At 40.2% G+C, this 20,448-nt stretch overlaps 1 long non-coding RNA gene across 1 annotated transcript in view; it reads right to left on the bottom strand.

Annotated features, from left to right (window-relative positions):
• LOC309563035 overlaps window positions 1-20,448 on the bottom strand; it is a 268,455-nt gene that overhangs the window by 64,166 nt on the left and 183,841 nt on the right. The window contains exon 3 of the long non-coding RNA XR_014225697.1: window positions 11,429-11,679. This is a non-coding gene — a long non-coding RNA (uncharacterized lncRNA). The remainder of the gene's footprint in view (window positions 1-11,428; window positions 11,680-20,448) is intronic.

Genomic DNA, 20,448 nt, shown 5'->3' on the forward strand with positions numbered 1-20,448 from the left:
ATCTTAAAGGTTATTCTCTTGAGACCGATGATTTGTACAGTGCATCTGGAAAGTATTCTAAGCGCTTCACTTTTTTTGTTATGTTACAGCCCTATTCCAAAATGGATTAAATTTATTATTTTCCTCAAAATGCTACAAACAATACTCAATGATGACAATGTGAAAGGAGTTTGTTTGAAATCATTGCAAATTTAATAAAAATAAAAAATGAAAAAAAATCACATGTACATAAGTATTCACAGCCTTTGCAATGACACCTAAAATTGAGCTCTAATCATCCTTGAGAGGTTTCTACAACTTGATTTCTAAAACTTGAATTTTCCCCCTGTGGTAAATGCAGTTGCTTGGACATGATTTGGAAAGGCACACACCTGTGTATATCAGGTCCCACAGTTAACAGCGCTTTTAGAGCACAAACCAAACCATGAAGTCCAAGGATTTGTCTGTAGACCTCAGAGACAGGATTGTTTCAAGGCACAGATCTGGGGAAGGGTACAGAAATATATCTGCAGCATTGAAGGTCCCAATGAGCATAGTGGCCTCCATCATCTGTAAATGGAAGAAGTTTGGAACCACCAGGACTCTTCCAAGAACGGGTTGCCCAGCCAAACAGAGCAATCGGGAGAGAAGGGCCTAAGTCAGGGAGGTGACCAAGAACCTGATGGCCACTCTGACAGACCTCCAGCATTTCTCTGTGGAGAGAGGAGAACCTTCCTGAAGAACACCCATATTTACAACACACCACTAATCAGGTCTGTATAGAAGAGTGGCCAAATGGAAGCCACTCCTCAGTAAAAGGCACGACATCCCACCTGGAGTTTTCCAAAAGGCACCTGAAAGACTCTCAGAACATGAGAAACAAAATTCTCTGGTCTGATGAAACAAAGATTGAACTCTTTGGCCTGAAGTGCAAATGCCATGTCTGGAGGAAACCAGGCACCGCTCATCACCTGGCCATCACCATCCAGTGAAGACTGCGGTGACATCATCATGGTGTAGGGATGTTTTTCAGCAGCAGGGACTGGAAGACCAGTCACTAGGGATGATCAAACTTTTCAAAAGTTCGGTTCGACCAGAACACCCAAACTTCCTGAAGGTTCGGCCCGGATTTCAGAACCCCATTGAAATCAATGGGACACGAACTTCGGTAATCAAAAAACACCATGTTGAAGCCCTAAAACCCAATAAATGCCCCTAATAAGTGCCTAGGGTTCTGGGTCATGCCCCAGGGAGTATTAATCACACACAAAAAAGTTCTTAAAAATTGTCATTTTTGATAGAGAGACAATTATTGAAAAAATTATTGAAAAAAAAAAATGAGATTTCTTTGGATTTAGTGTCTGGGGGGTCTAAAAAGTGTACCTGTGAAGTTTCAGCTCTGTAGCATGTCCAGAACCAGAAAAAAAAAGTTTGTTTGTATTAGAATTAATATAGAACAGGGATATGGTTCTGCTATTTTCACACCTTGCCGGTTTTGTAGCAAGCGTTTTTTGGGCATTTTTTGGGGGTTATTGGAGGCAGGCATAACATCAGAACTTCTGTGTAGGGGTATATATACACACACACATGTATGTATATATACACATACACATATATAGGTGTGAAAGTAGCAGAACACTATGCTTGCGCTAATGAAATAATTAACACCCATATGGCTTCTCTGCTATCACACCTATATGTGTGTATGTGTATAAATACATATAAGTGTGTGTTTATATATACCCCTATACAGAATTTCAGATGTTTTGCCTGCCTCCAAAGACCCCCAAAAAATGCCCAAAAAAAAACGCCTGCTGCAAAAACAGACCTGGGCGTTTTTGTAGCTGGCGTTCTTTTGGGCATTTTTTGGGCGTCTTTGGAGGCTGGCATAACATCAGAACTTCTGTGTAGGGGTATATACACACACACACATGTATGTATATATACACATACACATATATAGGTGTGAAAGAGTCAGAACACTATGCTTGCGCTAATGAAATAATTAACACCCATATGGCTTTTCTGCTATCACACTTATATGTGTGTATGTGTATAAATACATATAAGTGTGTATGTATATACACCCATATACAGAAGTTCAGATGGTTTGCCTGCCTCCAAAGACCCCAAAAAAATGCCCAAAAAAAACGCCTGCAATAACACACCTGGGTGTTTTTTTTTGCGCAGGCGTTTTTTTGGGGCATTTTTTGTGGGTCTTTGGAGGCAGGCTAAACATCAGAACTTCTGTGTAGGGGTATATATACACACACACATGTATGTATATATACACATACACATATATAGGTGTGAAAGTAGCAGAACACTATGCTTGCGCTAATGAAATAATTAACACCCATATGGCTTCTCTGCTATCACACCTATATATATTTGTATATATATATATATTGTAAGTGTGTGTGTATATATACCCCTATACAGAATTTCAGATGTTTTGCCTGCCTCCAAAGACCCACAAAAAATGCCCAAAAAAACGCCTGCGCCCAAAAAAACGCCCAGGTGTGTTATTGCAGGCGTTTTTTTTGGCCATTTTTTGGGGGTATTTGGAGGCAAGCAAAACATTTGAACTTCTGTATAGGGGTATATATACACAAACACTTATATGTATTTATACACATACACACATATAGGTGTAATAGCAGAGAAGCCATATGGGTGTTAATTATTTCATTAGCGCAAGCATAGTGTTCTGCTACTTTCACACCTATATATGTGTATGTGTATATATACATACATGTGTGTGTATATATACCCCTACACAGAAGTTCTGATGTTATGCCTGCCTCCAAAGATGCCCAAAAAATGCCCAAAAAAACGCCAGCTACAAAAACGCCCAGGTGTGTTTTTGCAGCAGGCGTTTTTTTGGGGCATTTTTTGGGGGTCTTTGGAGGCAGGCAAAACATCTGAACTTCTGTATAGGGGTATATATACACACACACTTATATGTATTTATACACATAAATAAATTTAAATAAATTTGCAAAGATTTCAAACAGACTTCTTTCATGTTGTCATTATGGGGTATTATTTGTAGAATCTTGAGGAAAACAATACATTTAATCCATTTTGGAATAAGGCTGTAACATAACAAAATGTGGAAAAAGTGAAGCGCTGTGAATACTTTCCGGATGCCCAGTATGTGAGAATAAAATAATTAGGCCATTCGTCATGTGAGACCTCATGCTCAAAATCCCCGTTCCATACTGCTATAAGGGAAAGAGAATGGTTGGTGCATTTTTGTTATATTATTTGTAAATTGTGACAGCATACGCCTGGGTTGCTGCGAGAGAGAGCATTGTTTTTCAAAGTCTTCAAGGAAACACTGGTATGAACCAGCTAAAATAGTTGTTTTTATGATGGATTGGTACTCAGAGAGCCAGTCTACCAAGGTATGTGGAGGAAATAGTTATAAGAATGGTGGATCTGAAGAAGAATGAATAAAGTGCCTCACCTGTGGCTAGGAGTGATGAAAGCCATCTATTGAGGAGGAATAAAGACTCCCTACAAAAGTGAGGAGGAATAAAGACCCCCTACAAAAGTACAGATTATCAAACAGAGGTGTAAGAGGGCTAGGTTCCGACAAAAGTGAATGGGATAGCCCATATTTATACCATACTCACAATGTAGCCAAGGTAAGTAGGGAGGGGCTTGATAAAGACATTAAAGAGTAGTCATATCTCCATAACAGGGCACAATGGTCTAGAGGGGACATATCCCACTCTAAGATTGTTGAAACCATAAAGTACAGACAAGCAAACCATTCATTAAGGCATGCAAGAAGAGTCACAGAGTGATACATCTCAAAATCTGGAAGACCTGCTCCTCCTGAAGTTTCAGGCATACACAGCTTAAGTCAAGAAAATGTCTTATGCCAGATAAATTAATTAGTGAGTGAACACAATGTCCAAAAAAAGGTTTAAGGGAGGGTAATTATATTTACGGTATTTATTCTACTTAATCAGGAAATATGCAAGTAATGCCAGGAGTACAATTCCCTGGTCATCCTAGAGAGTTAAGGGCCATAGTTGGGAGAATATAAATCAGAAAGATGAACCGGGATGACAGTACCTAAATAATTGATAGATTTGTTTTTCCTTTGGAAAGAGAAGTTGGCCTTCCGTATAGAAAAAGAGGCAGGTGTAAGGGAAACATTGAGAGCCTCAGTCTTGGGTATATTGATTTGAAAATTACTAAACATACCAAAATATTTGAGATTTTGTAGAGAAGTCAAGCTGATATGGGGGTGTTGAATATATAATAATAAATATCTGCATATAAAGAAAGTTTATAATGGTCTGAAACTGTAAAGATTCTATGGATAGAGTCAATATTTCTAATGTCTTGAGCTATGTGTTCAATGACAATAACAAAAAGATGATTCAAAAATATTAAATGGGTCAAAGATGGAACATAATGTAGACAAGAACCGGGACTGAAGGCAAAGAACAAAAAGACATAATCTTGTAAAATTGGAAAGGCTTAATAATTGCCAGCTGACCCTACTAAACACCTTTTTTGCATTGAAAGAAAAAAAAAACAAGACTGAAGATTATGTTTTTGAAAGTAAGATGCACTGTTTTGGTAGTGTTGTCCTTAGCTTTGTGACCAGGGACACATCCTACCTGTTCACAGTGAATCAAATTGGGCAAAAGTGGAGATGGGAGAGTTGCTAAAATTTTGGCCTAGACCTTAAGAGCTACAGTATATTTAGGAGGGAAATTGGCAGATAATTACTCTAGGTTTGGGAATGAGAGCTATATTTGCAGATAAAAGATTAGGTGAGGGATGATGGGAATCATCTATAGAAATAAATGCTTGTGCCCTAATGGGGGATAAAAGAAAACCCTGATGTAGAATAATAGTAGAAAGAAACTATGATTCTGTGAGGGGTATACCTAAATCAGAAGCTGTCTGAAAATCTATGATAAAGACTGTGACAGACTCAGCCAGGACAGGGGCTTTTGAAGGGGCTGCAGGGTGGCCTCTTACCTACTGACTATGGGGCCCTAGCTTTTAAGGGAATACTACTCATTGGGAGGTGTGTGCTCGGGGGACCCTTGAAGTGGTCTTGTTTGGATTCACACAGACTATGGAAACTGGAGGTTCCATATACATATTAGGGGCATCTATGCCTCAAACCTGGTGGGGACAGGAACCCCCCTTGTGAGGGACTGTGCAAAGCATAGGGGGGGGGGTTCCTGTGGAGTGGGGATAGCTCAGAGCCAGCTCCTTGGTCATTGCTGACACTCTTATGGTCAGAACAGGGATGTGGAGCCTGTGAGGAGTGCTGAATTGTTCTAGATATGCTGTCTTAAAAAATTGCTACTCCTGCTAGTTGAAACTGTCCTCTGGTAATGCAGATGGTAAATACTGAACTGTTCAAATCTGCATTGCTCTGCATATATCCATATTTCTATGCCAAAAACTGCTTTACTTGTTTATAGAGCACAATAGTAAAGACCCATATAAAGGGTTCTATGCATTATGCAAAGTATGCAAGTAGTTACTCCTAATTAAGGTACCTAAATTAGGCCCCGCCTGCACTTGGAGTAGTCGGCAGGTTGAAAGGAGCGTCCTCTTTATAGGATGTGGGCCAGGTTGCAACCACTTCCGGACCGCCCACCGTCGATTTACGTTGGTGCTTTGATGTTAAATACCGGGGTTATGGCAGCAGATAGCTGCCAAAACTCCAGTATTTTTTTAAAAGGCGGGCGGTCCTCTTTCACATAAGGGTGGTCCCAGTGGCAGATTTGCCGCTTAAACACCCTTACGGTGCAGCAGGAGAGGTGACCCCCCTCCCAATGCTTCCTGGTCGTTTTCCCCGATGCCTCCTCCTTGGCACTGACGTTCACGTATCCAGGCCGGGAGGAAGAGATAGGGAGGAGGAGGAGGGACACCTGCCCGCGGCTGAGGTCTATAATGACAGGAGACTTGCAGAGAGGGGTGGCAAGGTGATTGGGGAGGGGCATGGGCAGGTAACAATTATGCTGCTAGGAGTGATTTTAGGGAGGGGTGGGGGTTAGAGGATGTGTGCTAGGGAGTGCTTTGTTTTGGTTTAGAGAGGACTTGTGCTAGAAGGAGGAGATTTGATGTTTAACCCCTCCCCCAGCACAATTCCTCTCCCCTCCCAAAGCACCCCCTAGCACATAGCCTCCAACCCCCCCAAAATCAAAGATCCCATCCCATCACCCCGATCCCATCCCAACTCCATCCTTCACCAGGTGACGCCAACTCTAGTGATGCCACTGGTCCTTGGCATGCTCCCATAGTTCTGGTTTGAAGAGATAGAGTTCAATGACAAATTGAGGTAGAGAGTTAACTCTCAGTTCACCCCTTCCTAAGTAAAAAACACACATCAAACAAGTCTACTTTAATTAAGTCAGGTGGAACGCACGCCGTCAACCCGGAAGTCTAGCCTGGAACGCAAACCGCTCTCCACGCTACAGACACTTTACCGGTGGACAGCGAGTAGCGGTTTTTATCTATGTTTGCCTTTTAAACCTCAATAAATATTTTTAATGGTACTGCACCATCCGGAGCCTCTTTTTTCTTTCCCTAATCCGAATTGGAGGACCTCGGGGACCTGATCCATCTAACGTGGAGGATCCCGGTCTAGGGGGATCAGAGCCCAGCAGTCACCATTTCCCTGACCTGAAGGGTCATAATGCACTATTGGTCTCTTTGTCGTATGGCACTTGAGACCCACCATATCTGGTGAGTTTACATCTTATCTTTCTTCTGAAAGTCACCTTTGTGATTGAATTTCCTGGAACATTGGAGGATCCAGCACCAGGCACTTGCACTTTTCCTGGCACTTTTTTTGGACTATATATCACAGAGTCACTTATGAACTATTTTGGACTTCACTTGGCACTATCACTGCACCTATTTATTTATATTGTCATTTATTTATCTATACTGTCTCACTGTGCATTTTTAAGGGCATAGATTTTAGTTATTTATGTTATTAGCCTTTTAATTAGTATTTTATCCTTATTTGTACCTGTTCTTACTAGCAAGCGCTATATTATCCCATCTAGCTTGGGGTTTTTTACTCAATTATACAAAGTGTGAGAGTAATTACTCCCAAAGTAAGGTACCTAGTTTAGGCCCCACCTACACCTAGGTCATACATTGGAGACTATGCGGCACCAATATTACTGGTACAGAAAACACAAGTAAGTGCAATTGAGTATAATGCTATTCTCTCTCGATCCTAAAATGGAACACTAAAGGAGAAAAAGACACTAAACATAGCAATTAGCACAGGTAACTTGTTCTGCTGTACCTTTAATAATTACATGTTCTAATAAGCATAGGCATGTATGAGTGCTGAATATATGCAAAGACCACATTATGTTTCCATAATTATTTTAAATAATTGCTATTGTATCAGCTCTGAAAAACATTCTTCAAAAATTAAAATAAAGTATTTGTAGCACTACCCACTGAAGAGGCTACTGGTTTAGATAGGTCCTCTGTTCCTGGCCTCCACCTTTCCTAATGTATATACAGGTACCACGTAGAGGTGGGTCACATGCAGTGACAGTTTAGTTTAGCGGTGGTATAGAGTTGGTAGGAATGCAGTATAGGTCTGATATACTAATCTGTGAACTGCATGTATTTGGCATCCTGCTGTCCACAAATTAACCTCTTTAAGCAGTGTAATTAATGGGCTGATAGCCCTTTTACCAGTTCCCACAGTTTCCAGGGTACAACTGTAGGCATCCGTGGTTGAAGGGACCCCTTTGGTGTCTCTCTGAAGCCTCCAATGAACAGTGGCATGAGCAGAATTTGGATAGATGCCTCAGCCAATCTCTGTGGCAGCTGTGCAGGTGCTGTTGGTGTGGCCGATGATGCACAGCAACAAATGTCGTCACCAAGTCAGGGCCGGCGCTCCCACTAGGTGAACTAGGCAGCAACCTAGGGCGCACTGGGGCCTAGGGGCTCAGTGCTGCCTAGCCTAGATGGGAGGGTTCAGGCCAGTCCGGATGGATCTTCATGTAGTCAGTTCGCCGGGCCCGGTGACAGCCACGGCTACCGCGGAATAGTGCTATATGACAGTGTGCCGACTTTGTGAGTGTCACTCACTGTGTGCATTGCTGTTCAGTGCAGACCTCACACACAGTCCATCCAGAGAGCACTGTCTCTGTGTGCGAATTGGATTGGTGGTTGAGGCCGCCATCTGCCAGACCCCGCCAATCCCTGTCGCCATTACGATTAGTTGCGGCCTGGCTGGCACTGTGTACCAGGACAGTGGAAGGGCACCACTGCAGTGCAATCCTGGGAGTGACCATAAAAGCCAAGGGCACATATGACAGGGGGTCTTTGGCACTGTGTACCAGGACAGGTGCTGTGCCATGACGGCAGTTATGACTAAGCAGTTATGACTACGCGTTAACTGTTCCTGTTCATGTGTCCCTGATGCTTGTCACGATTGAACATTATTTCATCAATAAAGTCCATTTGATCTTCATCTCGGAGTCTACTTTTCCTGATTGTTGGATGTTGCTCGGGTCGTGGACGGGACATGCAACCATTACTTAAGGATCTTGAAGAGTGGCAGCAGCTCTTTGTGTTCCTGACAGCGCGTCACCCGCCTCAGCGTGACGTCATCCATCCCCAGTCCAGTCCAGTCCCACCCACAGTGTCGGTGTGGACTGTGGGGGCTGGAGCTGAGAAGAGAAGAAAGAGGTACATTTTGCTGTGTGTGTAACAGTGTATTGATGGATGGATGATGGATTTGGAAAAATTAATCTTAAAGTTGGAAAGGGAAGTGTAATCGTCGAATAATTTTAGAAGTGCGGGGAGAGTTGTGATCGGGTCTGATAGAAACAATAGGAGGTCATCTGCGTAAGCAGCAAACTTGTATACTCTATTGGCGAACTTGACCCCATGAATTGTTTCATTATGCCGAATGCTGTGTAGGAAGGGTTCTAAGGTTAAAACAAAAATCAGAGGAGACAGGGGGCATCCCTGTCTAGTACCATTGGAGATACCAAAGGCGGGTTACTCTTCACTATCGCAGATGCTTATAGGGTCCAACATATTGGACACTTATAAACTATACCAAATCAGGCACTTCATTAGGTCGCTGTCATCAAGACAGATACTGTATCGGTGGATAAATTAGCATGAACCCTGTATCATAAAAATGCATATCAGAAAGGAGAAATCTCTAAATTCTATAATCGCCTAACTTTAAGAAAACAAACATTACGCTCACCTGCAAAGTCCAAATGGGAATTGGGCCAAACATAATCGGAGCAGAATTGGAGTTGGGCCTTCAAACATGGTTAACCTTACAGTGTCTTACTGTGTATCACATTGGGAAAACACATTTAAGATTGCATACAGATGGTACCTGACTCCAGTTTGGTTAGCGACACTGTATCCTGATGCCTTTAAGGAATGCTGGCAGAACTGTGGACATTCCGGCAATTTACTACACATACTGTGGCAATGTAAGTCCATAACGAGTTTCTGGAACTCAGTATTTAAACTAATTGCTTCTGCTACAAGATGTATCCTACCGCCATCACCAGCTCTTGCTCTTTTGAGGCTCACAATAGAAAGGGTACAAAAACAATTTAGGACCATTATACTCCATATCCTGACTGCAGCAAGATTGACTATTCTAAACCAATGGAAGACAGACACGGCCCCCACAATTGCGGAGGTTGTGTCTCAAAGTTTGTGTACAATTTTCTTATGAATACTCATGCATTAGCATGGGGGAAAAATACTCCTTTAAATACACATGGGATCCTTGGATCACAAAGTACCAACTGTCAAACATACACTGATGGGTTCAGCCTACTCATAGGGGTAACCTATTTATATAGCACCGGGCAAATGAGGATTTACTGTTGTTCTTTACTGTTGTTTTATACGGCTTTTTTTTTTAAGTTTACATATTATTAGTAAAGGAGGTGGTTAGTCCATACCTCTATGTTAAATGCCATAAGCTTAAACATACAGTCAAGCTCTGCAAGATACAATACTGTGATAGAATTGCCTTTTTTTATAGACTGATGGTTATACCAGGCCTGGTATACTGGAACTTTTACTTCAGATAATTGGCGTTCTTTACCATAACATTGCATTCCTATTGTAAGCTGATGTATTAACATGTTTGTACAATATTTATATTGTATCTGCCTAAATTCAAAAAAATGTAAAGTTTAAAAAAAAAAACAAAGTCTTACCACCCATCCACATACACATGCACACATACACAACCTATTCACCAGTCCAATGTGAGACCCTCTACCCAACACTGATGGTCTAGCCATTGATTGCTAAAAGGTGATGGCACATCCTATTTACAAATCAGGGACTAAAAGTCAAGCCCTCTGTATAGCATTCAACCAAGAATGAGGGAAATCCCGAATAGCTAGAAGACAATCTGAGGTTATACAAAACTGCATGTAAGTACTACCCACCTGCACTTATTTGGTGTTTGTTTGTATTTTTATAATCTGATAAGTTCACTTTAGGAATTTGTGGATAGTGTTAGGGCTGCACATTACAGGGAGGGCTAGTGTTAAGAGTTACATGAAAAGCTCATGTTAGGTTTTCAGGGAGGGTTAGGGCAAGGTGACAGTTTCACTTTAATTTAAGATAAGGCGAAGGACAGACATGACTGCATGAACAGGGGAGGCAAGGAAATATAGAGTTAACATCTGAGATAAGGTCAACAGCTGGAGTCAGGAGATATGAGCTTACTCACCGTGACTGGAGGAAGTGAATTTTAGGAAAGCTGCAAAGGGGGGGTCTAGGCCCGTTTGAGAAAAAAAGTTCAAGCTGTTTGACGAAAAAAAAAAAACGTCCTTCCCTTCTGCCCAAGTGGTTTTGGATTGGCACTCCTTCTAAATAAGTTGTACCTTCATTAAATGTAATCATATCGCTACACTTAGAAGTGCCTCTATTCTCTTTTATACTCTGTAGCTCCTGCTGGTTTTTGCTCCTAATCTCCTTGTGGAGGCTGCCATTTGTGGATGGACATTTTATGGTTACACGAATGGTTGTGGAACGAATCATCTGAGTTTCCATTATTTCTTATAGGGAAATTTGCTTTGCTATACGAGTGCTTTGGATTACAAGCATGTTTCTGCAATTAATTATGTTCATAATCCAAGGTTTTACTGTATTAGTTTTTAGCTATGCTGTACAAAAGTGCTACCTATAGCTATAAGCAAACAATAGTCTTAAACTGTATAAGGCAGTAAGGAAACATTCAATACGAAAAAAAAAAAAAAAAAAAGAAAAAACAACATGATACAAAGGACTAACCATAGATAGCAGCAAAATTGTACTGGTAGCGGAAAAATGGTACTGATAGAAGTGAAAAAGACAATTCTCTTTCCTAAGGTAAGTCCCAGTCCAATTTCTTTTTGGCAATAGTAATCACTTTTAGAAAAACAACCTAAGAATTTACTAATATTCCTAAATTACTTATTCGTAATAATTATAAAACAATCCAATAAAAAGCTGATCCAACCCATAAATTATGCAAGTGACAGGAGCTCTTTATTAATGGATTTGTCAAGGTTTAACTACATTGACTGGATATGCTGGTGGTTGCGCTGGTGATGGTTGAGTATAAGTGGTAGTTACAGGAACGTGAACGGCACCAGAATTCATGGCAACGACGGCATCATTCTGTATTACGAACACCTTCAGAAGGGAAGAGTACAATAAAATAAAGGATATTATTTTTGAGGAGAAAGTCAAAATATTATGACCAAGGTTTAAGGCTAGAGTGTATGAAGACAAATTTTTGAGAAATGCAAATCATAGAAGGAAAGCTCTTATACATGAACATAATCTGCAATAAAGAATTACAAACAAGATGAAGCTTCTATTCGTTTTATTCCCATGTTCCCAGGTTTTTAGAACAATCCTCTAAGGAAAAAAAGATCTCAGTGGTTCCAGCAAGAATCGGTTACTGTATATCTAAACTTGTTTGAGCTAGTGGATTTTTTGGTACTGGAACCTTAGGTGGATGTTACTTGGTACATGTTATTGGTTTTATCAAAACTATATTGGTACTGTCTTGATAGGGCATCTGGGAGATATAGAAAAAAGGAATGTATACCAGCGCTATGGAGTTTTCCGTATACTGAATCAGGCTTAAAAGGTTAAAAAAGGTGGTGTAAGCTGCCTCCAACCTACCTCTGAGGTAGTAAAATAGAAAGAATTGCAAAAAATGTTGGGACCGGCGCTACCACTTATAAAACGTGCATGTGCAAAATAGAAAGTGCATATAGTGCTAAAGGTGCACGCAATGAATATAAATATATAAAGTGCTACGTGCTGTTTATGGGCTGTGCCTTATATATCATACTGTAAACATCATATGTTATGCATATACTTATGCAAATAAAGTGCCAAGTGCTGATATTGCCAAAACCCCGTGTAGTGATTAAAAAATCAAACAAAGTATGGTGTCGGTAGGTGATTCACCGAAAACACCGCTGCTTACCACACTCTTTTGGCCGATACCTCGACACTTCTTCGGTCACTAAAATAAAGGATAAGCCTCCATTGCGTAGCATATGTTATGTTCAGACAAACAAACGTAGCATCCACTCACAGTTAGGGAGTTCACTATCAGCTTGGAGAGGTGTTTGCCGGACCGCTTCCGCGTTCCACCGGCTCAAACCACCGTTCCCGGAAGTGACGTATAGACGTACGTGAACCACGCCCTACGCGTTTCGTCATACGACGTCATCTGGAGCGTGCCGTCCATCTCTACTCCCGGTCTTTTTATAGGCTGGGATGGCGCCATCTTGGTGTACCTACTTTGCGACCGAACACGGCGGCCATCTTGGTATACCTATCCCGTAGCCTAAATAATATTTACTCATCATGTGAACTCCCTTCATGCTGTGTTTGCCGTACTTATAAAACAATAATCTTTATTAAAACAACAAGTACGACTAAACATAAATGACTATTGGTAGTTAAAATGAAATTAAAAGTTTGATAAAATGAAATGTGCTAAAAGTGATGTGTCTGGTTTGATCGGCAGTGAGCCGATACCCAGTGGTGCTGTGATACAAATAAAAATACTCAAAATAATTTTATTGTGGTGACATTGTGATCCAGTGGTGTGTGTTAATTGTACTTGATATATTATAAGCTCGTGGGCCCATGTGTCTACGCAAAATAGTGCTAGACTATAAAGAAGGTGCCCATACATATACCAATCTAATCGGTGAGATAGAAATCGTGCTGAAAAATATTTTTGTTTTTTAAAATTATTTTTGTTTTTTTAAAACAAGATTAATCTTTTAAAAGGCAATTCCTCAGTAAGTCCATCCGCTGTGCTGTAAGTCCATGTCTTTGTAGACTTTGTTGTTCTAAACGGGTATGTAATAAAAAATCCATTATAGATCCAAGTTTTTCCAGAGGACCCAATATATGTTATATAGGGGACCATATACGATAAATAGGTAAAAATGATAAAAATGGGAAGGTATGTATAAAAAATGTGTATACAGGGGAAAGGATTATATATATACTCAAAAATATGTCCTTAAAACTGTATCTTTAAAAAGACAAGAGGCTGTGATTCATGAATTTCTATACAAAGGAGGACTATTTCCTAAACAATTCCTTAAAAATCCTTAAAAATCCTTAAAAACCCTTAAAATCCTTAAAAACCTCAAAACCCCAAAAAACCCCCATGCAAATTGAGGGCCTATAGGGAGGTTTATAACAAAAATCAAGGATAAAAGGGGGGTAAAAAGGAGAAGGACTAAAAGGAGGACTATAAAAGGTCAAAGGAGGATCCAACAAAGGGGGGACCCAAAAAAGGAGGCCACAGGCTTATAAAATTAAAAAGTTAAAAATCAGTAATAAAACAGTTCAAGTCTATGTCGATGTTCAAGCCTTTAGGTTGGAGGGTCTGCATCTGATATATCCACTTCGTTTCGTTCCTTGACACATCTATTTTCTTGTTACTTCCTCTCCAGTTGTTTTTGATTTTGTCGATAGCGTAAAAAACCATTACGGTGGGGTCTTGGGAATGATGGAACTTGAAGTGTCGTGACAGACTATGTTTCTCAAACCCTTTTCTGATATTCTTTACGTGCTCCCTAATGCGGACAAATAGGGGTCTGGTGGTGCGGCCTACATACTGTAATTTACAGGGGCACTCCACCACATAAGTGACGTGAGTGCTTGTGCAAGTGATGGTTTCCTTTATCTCATACATTTTTCCTGTGCTTTGTGCCATAAAAGAAGTTGTTTTCCTTTTCTTTTCCTTAGATGTTTTGCATGGGAGGCATTTTCCACATCTGAAGAAACCCTTTAGGCTGGTTGGAAGATTTATTTGCTTAGGAGGATCCACAACGTTGTGCACCAGCCGGTTTCTTAGGTTTGGTGCTTTTCTATATATGAAAGTGGGTTTTGCAGGGAGGATGTCTCTAAGTGTTGCATCTGCTTGTAAGATAGGCCAGTGTTTTCTCACAATTTTCTCTAAGGCCTTATGCTGAGTATTGTATCCAGTTAGAAATGCAAATTCAGTGTTTTTATTTCCGCTGGTTTTATTTGGCACATCCTTTATCAGGTCTTCTCTGTTCATTCTTTCTACTATTTTCTTGATGTTAATTAATTCACTTCTTTTGTATCCTTTTTCCACAAACCTGCCAATCAATAATTCTGCCTGTGTTTCAAAGTCTCTTATATCGCTGCAGTTCCTTCTGATTCTCATCAGTTGCCCTTTGGGAATGTTCCCTAGCCACTTGGGATGGTGGCAGCTGCTTTTTGGAATATATCCGTTTCGATCGGTTTTTTTGAAATACGTTTTACTGCTTAATCTTCCTTCCTTTTTTGTTAATTCCAGATCCAGAAAGGCAATGTGTTCATGGTGAAAATTTCCTGAAAAAGTGATGCCATATATATTCATATTGATTTCGTCAAAGAATTCCTGCAAGGATTCCTCACTTCCCTTCCATACGATGATAATATCATCGATATATCGACGGTAATACTTCAAATTATTCCTTGGTATGCTAAAAACTTGCTCCTCCTCCCACTTCTGCATAAACACGTTTGCCACACTGGGGGCATACTTAGCCCCCATAGCTACTCCTTTCTTCTGGACAAAATAATTGCCCTTGTACCAAAAGTAATTTGATTCCATCGCTGTTTTCAATCCTTCCAGTATGTATCCAATCTGCGTCTCCTTCATGTCTGTGTGGGTGTGCAGAGCCCAATCTACCGCTTGTAGACCATCTTTTTGTTTAATATTAGTATAGAGGGAGTTAACATCGATAGTAACCAAGATGTCACTCTCCTCTATTTCCAGATCTTTGATTTCCGCTAGCAGTTGTTTGCTGTCCCTCAGATAGGATTTACCTACTGGGACTAGAGGCTGTAGGAACTGGTCTAAATATTCCCCTAGCCTCGAATGCACAGAATTAATGCCACTTACAATGGGGCGGCCTGGTGGCTTCTTGTCATCTTTATGTATTTTTGGAATATAGTATATGACTGGGGTTTTTGGTTTTTCCAAGCAAATGTATCTAGCCTCCTTCTTATTTAAGATTCCCAAGTCTTCTCCTTTTTGCACGTATTTGTGTAAAGTTTTTTCAAAATCTTGTTTTGGGTTTCTTCTTAGCTTGATGTAGGTATCTTCTATATTGAGGAGATTCTCCATCTCCTCCTCGTAATCTTTTTTATTTAAGATTACAAGTCCTCCTCCTTTGTCCGCTGGCCTTATTATCACTCCTTTTCTTTTTTCCAATTTCCTAATGGTGTCCCATGTGTTTTTCTCTTTTCTATTTTGGATCCTTAATGCTCTTATATCTGCTTCCACCATTCGTTTAAATACCTCCAAATTCTCATTCTGAGGGTTTTTGGGGTTAAACTTGGAGCGATTCTTTAATGACGTCTGCTTATACTCTTTGTGTATGGGCCTTTGTATCTGCTTTTGTTTCAGAGTGAAATGTTTCTTTATATTTAATTTTCTGACATATTTATTTAGGTCTATGTAGGCCTCAAACTTGTCTAAGTTTTTTCCTGGGGCATATTTCAGGCCTAAATCCAAAACTTTTAACTCCTCCTCTTCAAATTGTATGTCACTCAGATTATAGATGCCTTTCCCTATTGCCTTCTTCTCCTTTTTCTGTCGTTTCTTTCCTCCTCGTGTTCCTCGTGGTTTTCGTTTCTGTCTCTTTCTTGATGTCGAGTTATATCCTCCCTGTTTCCACGGTGTTCTCCTTGTTGTCGCTGTTCCATCCATTGATCCCCTCGGGGTGGTGCCCGATGCCAGTTCTGTTGCCAGTGACCCCATGGTCTGCGTGGGCCTCCTCTCCCTCGTGGGGGTCTCCCTCTGCTGCCTTGTTGAAAAAAACCCCTCCTAGGGGGAGGTGGTGGTCCTCGATTGTCATAGGTGGGTTCCGTGTAATGTTCTAACGGAGCAAATCTGTTGTAGGACTCATACCCATAATAATTAACGGGTGTCCTACCTCCATACCCATTATGATTATTGATTGGAGTTCTATTTTGTGAGTTCCAATATCCATTTCCATTTCTAGGTGTTCTGAGCCCCTGGTGCTGTGTGTTGGGCCTGGATGTACCTCTTTGTGGTCTGGCCTCTGTATATCCTCGGGTATTTCCTCTTGGTGTGTCTTCTTGTGCCCCGACTTCCATCCAAGTATCATCCTCTTCTCGGTCTTCACTGACTTCTCTTGAGGGGGTACTCACTGGGTCTGCTTGTGTTGATTGTACACCATATACTTCATCTGATTGCCATCTATAAACTTCATTGTTTTTGTAATCCAAAACATCCCTTTTGTATTTCTTTTGTTTCTTTCCTTGTATCAACTTGTCATATTTTTCTATTCCTTCTTGTAATGCTTTTTCTTTATCCTTATATTCCCTTGTGTCTGCGAATGGTGCTAGTTGCTCTTTCAGACTGATAATAACCCCTTCCACTTTCTTAAGTTTTAACTGTCTCCTTTTTATAATCATCAGGAGTAAATCTTTTTCACATTTATTAAAAAATGTGAACCAGTCATCCATATAAAGTGGGTCATTGATGTTATCATTGGGTGCAAGGTCCCATCTTAATCTCCTAGGGGTTATTTTTTCTCTTGTATATTTTTCTAAGGTGGCTATGTCCCACCAAACCCTCAGCTGTTTCTCCATATTGTGTTTCAGCTGTTTGAACGAGCTATCCATGTCTTGTCTGCTAATGACCACCTCCTGGTCAAAGATAGCCTCCAAATTTACAGACCTTGAATTCATATACTTGAATATCTCCATTGCTGCCGGGGTATGTGATGGGGTTACCATGACAGATATAGAAAAAAGGAATGTATACCAGCGCTATGGAGTTTTCCGTATACTGAATCAGGCTTAAAAGGTTAAAAAAGGTGGTGTAAGCTGCCTCCAACCTACCTCTGAGGTAGTAAAATAGAAAGAATTGCAAAAAATGTTGGGACCGGCGCTACCACTTATAAAACGTGCATGTGCAAAATAGAAAGTGCATATAGTGCTAAAGGTGCACGCAATGAATATAAATATATAAAGTGCTACGTGCTGTTTATGGGCTGTGCCTTATATATCATACTGTAAACATCATATGTTATGCATATACTTATGCAAATAAAGTGCCAAGTGCTGATATTGCCAAAACCCCGTGTAGTGATTAAAAAATCAAACAAAGTATGGTGTCGGTAGGTGATTCACCGAAAACACCGCTGCTTACCACACTCTTTTGGCCGATACCTCGACACTTCTTCGGTCACTAAAATAAAGGATAAGCCTCCATTGCGTAGCATATGTTATGTTCAGACAAACAAACGTAGCATCCACTCACAGTTAGGGAGTTCACTATCAGCTTGGAGAGGTGTTTGCCGGACCGCTTCCGCGTTCCACCGGCTCAAACCACCGTTCCCGGAAGTGACGTATAGACGTACGTGAACCACGCCCTACGCGTTTCGTCATACGACATCATCTGGAGCGTGCCGTCCATCTCTACTCCCGGTCTTTTTATAGGCTGGGATGGCGCCATCTTGGTGTACCTACTTTGCGACCGAACACGGCGGCCATCTTGGTATACCTATCCCGTAGCCTAAATAATATTTACTCATCATGTGAACTCCCTTCATGCTGTGTTTGCCGTACTTATAAAACAATAATCTTTATTAAAACAACAAGTACGACTAAACATAAATGACTATTGGTAGTTAAAATGAAATTAAAAGTTTGATAAAATGAAATGTGCTAAAAGTGATGTGTCTGGTTTGATCGGCAGTGAGCCGATACCCAGTGGTGCTGTGATACAAATAAAAATACTCAAAATAATTTTATTGTGGTGACATTGTGATCCAGTGGTGTGTGTTAATTGTACTTGATATATTATAAGCTCGTGGGCCCATGTGTCTACGCAAAATAGTGCTAGACTATAAAGAAGGTGCCCATACATATACCAATCTAATCGGTGAGATAGAAATCGTGCTGAAAAATATTTTTGTTTTTTAAAATTATTTTTGTTTTTTTAAAACAAGATTAATCTTTTAAAAGGCAATTCCTCAGTAAGTCCATCCGCTGTGCTGTAAGTCCATGTCTTTGTAGACTTTGTTGTTCTAAACGGGTATGTAATAAAAAATCCATTATAGATCCAAGTTTTTCCAGAGGACCCAATATATGTTATATAGGGGACCATATACGATAAATAGGTAAAAATGATAAAAATGGGAAGGTATGTATAAAAAATGTGTATACAGGGGAAAGGATTATATATATACTCAAAAATATGTCCTTAAAACTGTATCTTTAAAAAGACAAGAGGCTGTGATTCATGAATTTCTATACAAAGGAGGACTATTTCCTAAACAATTCCTTAAAAATCCTTAAAAATCCTTAAAAACCCTTAAAATCCTTAAAAACCTCAAAAAAGCAGATATAAGAGCATTAAGGATCCAAAATAGAAAAGAGAAAAACACATGGGACACCATTAGGAAATTGGAAAAAAGAAAAGGAGTGATAATAAGGCCAGCGGACAAAGGAGGAGGACTTGTAATCTTAAATAAAAAAGATTACGAGGAGGAGATGGAGAATCTCCTCAATATAGAAGATACCTACATCAAGCTAAGAAGAAACCCAAAACAAGATTTTGAAAAAACTTTACACAAATACGTGCAAAAAGGAGAAGACTTGGGAATCTTAAATAAGAAGGAGGCTAGATACATTTGCTTGGAAAAACCAAAAACCCCAGTCATATACTATATTCCAAAAATACATAAAGATGACAAGAAGCCACCAGGCCGCCCCATTGTAAGTGGCATTAATTCTGTGCATTCGAGGCTAGGGGAATATTTAGACCAGTTCCTACAGCCTCTAGTCCCAGTAGGTAAATCCTATCTGAGGGACAGCAAACAACTGCTAGCGGAAATCAAAGATCTGGAAATAGAGGAGAGTGACATCTTGGTTACTATCGATGTTAACTCCCTCTATACTAATATTAAACAAAAAGATGGTCTACAAGCGGTAGATTGGGCTCTGCACACCCACACAGACATGAAGGAGACGCAGATTGGATACATACTGGAAGGATTGAAAACAGCGATGGAATCAAATTACTTTTGGTACAAGGGCAATTATTTTGTCCAGAAGAAAGGAGTAGCTATGGGGGCTAAGTATGCCCCCAGTGTGGCAAACGTGTTTATGCAGAAGTGGGAGGAGGAGCAAGTTTTTAGCATACCAAGGAATAATTTGAAGTATTACCGTCGATATATCGATGATATTATCATCGTATGGAAGGGAAGTGAGGAATCCTTGCAGGAATTCTTTGACGAAATCAATATGAATATATATGGCATCACTTTTTCAGGAAATTTTCACCATGAACACATTGCCTTTCTGGATCTGGAATTAACAAAAAAGGAAGGAAGATTAAGCAGTAAAACGTATTTCAAAAAAACCGATCGAAACGGATATATTCCAAAAAGCAGCTGCCACCATCCCAAGTGGCTAGGGAACATTCCCAAAGGGCAACTGATGAGAATCAGAAGGAACTGCAGCGATATAAGAGACTTTGAAACACAGGCAGAATTATTGATTGGCAGGTTTGTGGAAAAAGGATACAAAAGAAGTGAATTAATTAACATCAAGAAAATAGTAGAAAGAATGAACAGAGAAGACCTGATAAAGGATGTGCCAAATAAAACCAGCGGAAATAAAAACACTGAATTTGCATTTCTAACTGGATACAATACTCAGCATAAGGCCTTAGAGAAAATTGTGAGAAAACACTGGCCTATCTTACAAGCAGATGCAACACTTAGAGACATCCTCCCTGCAAAACCCACTTTCATATATAGAAAAGCACCAAACCTAAGAAACCGGCTGGTGCACAACGTTGTGGATCCTCCTAAGCAAATAAATCTTCCAACCAGCCTAAAGGGTTTCTTCAGATGTGGAAAATGC

The sequence above is a fragment of the Pelophylax lessonae genome (genome assembly GCF_965119305.1).
Source record: "Pelophylax lessonae genome assembly, chromosome: 9".
NCBI lineage: Eukaryota > Metazoa > Chordata > Amphibia > Anura > Ranidae > Pelophylax > Pelophylax lessonae.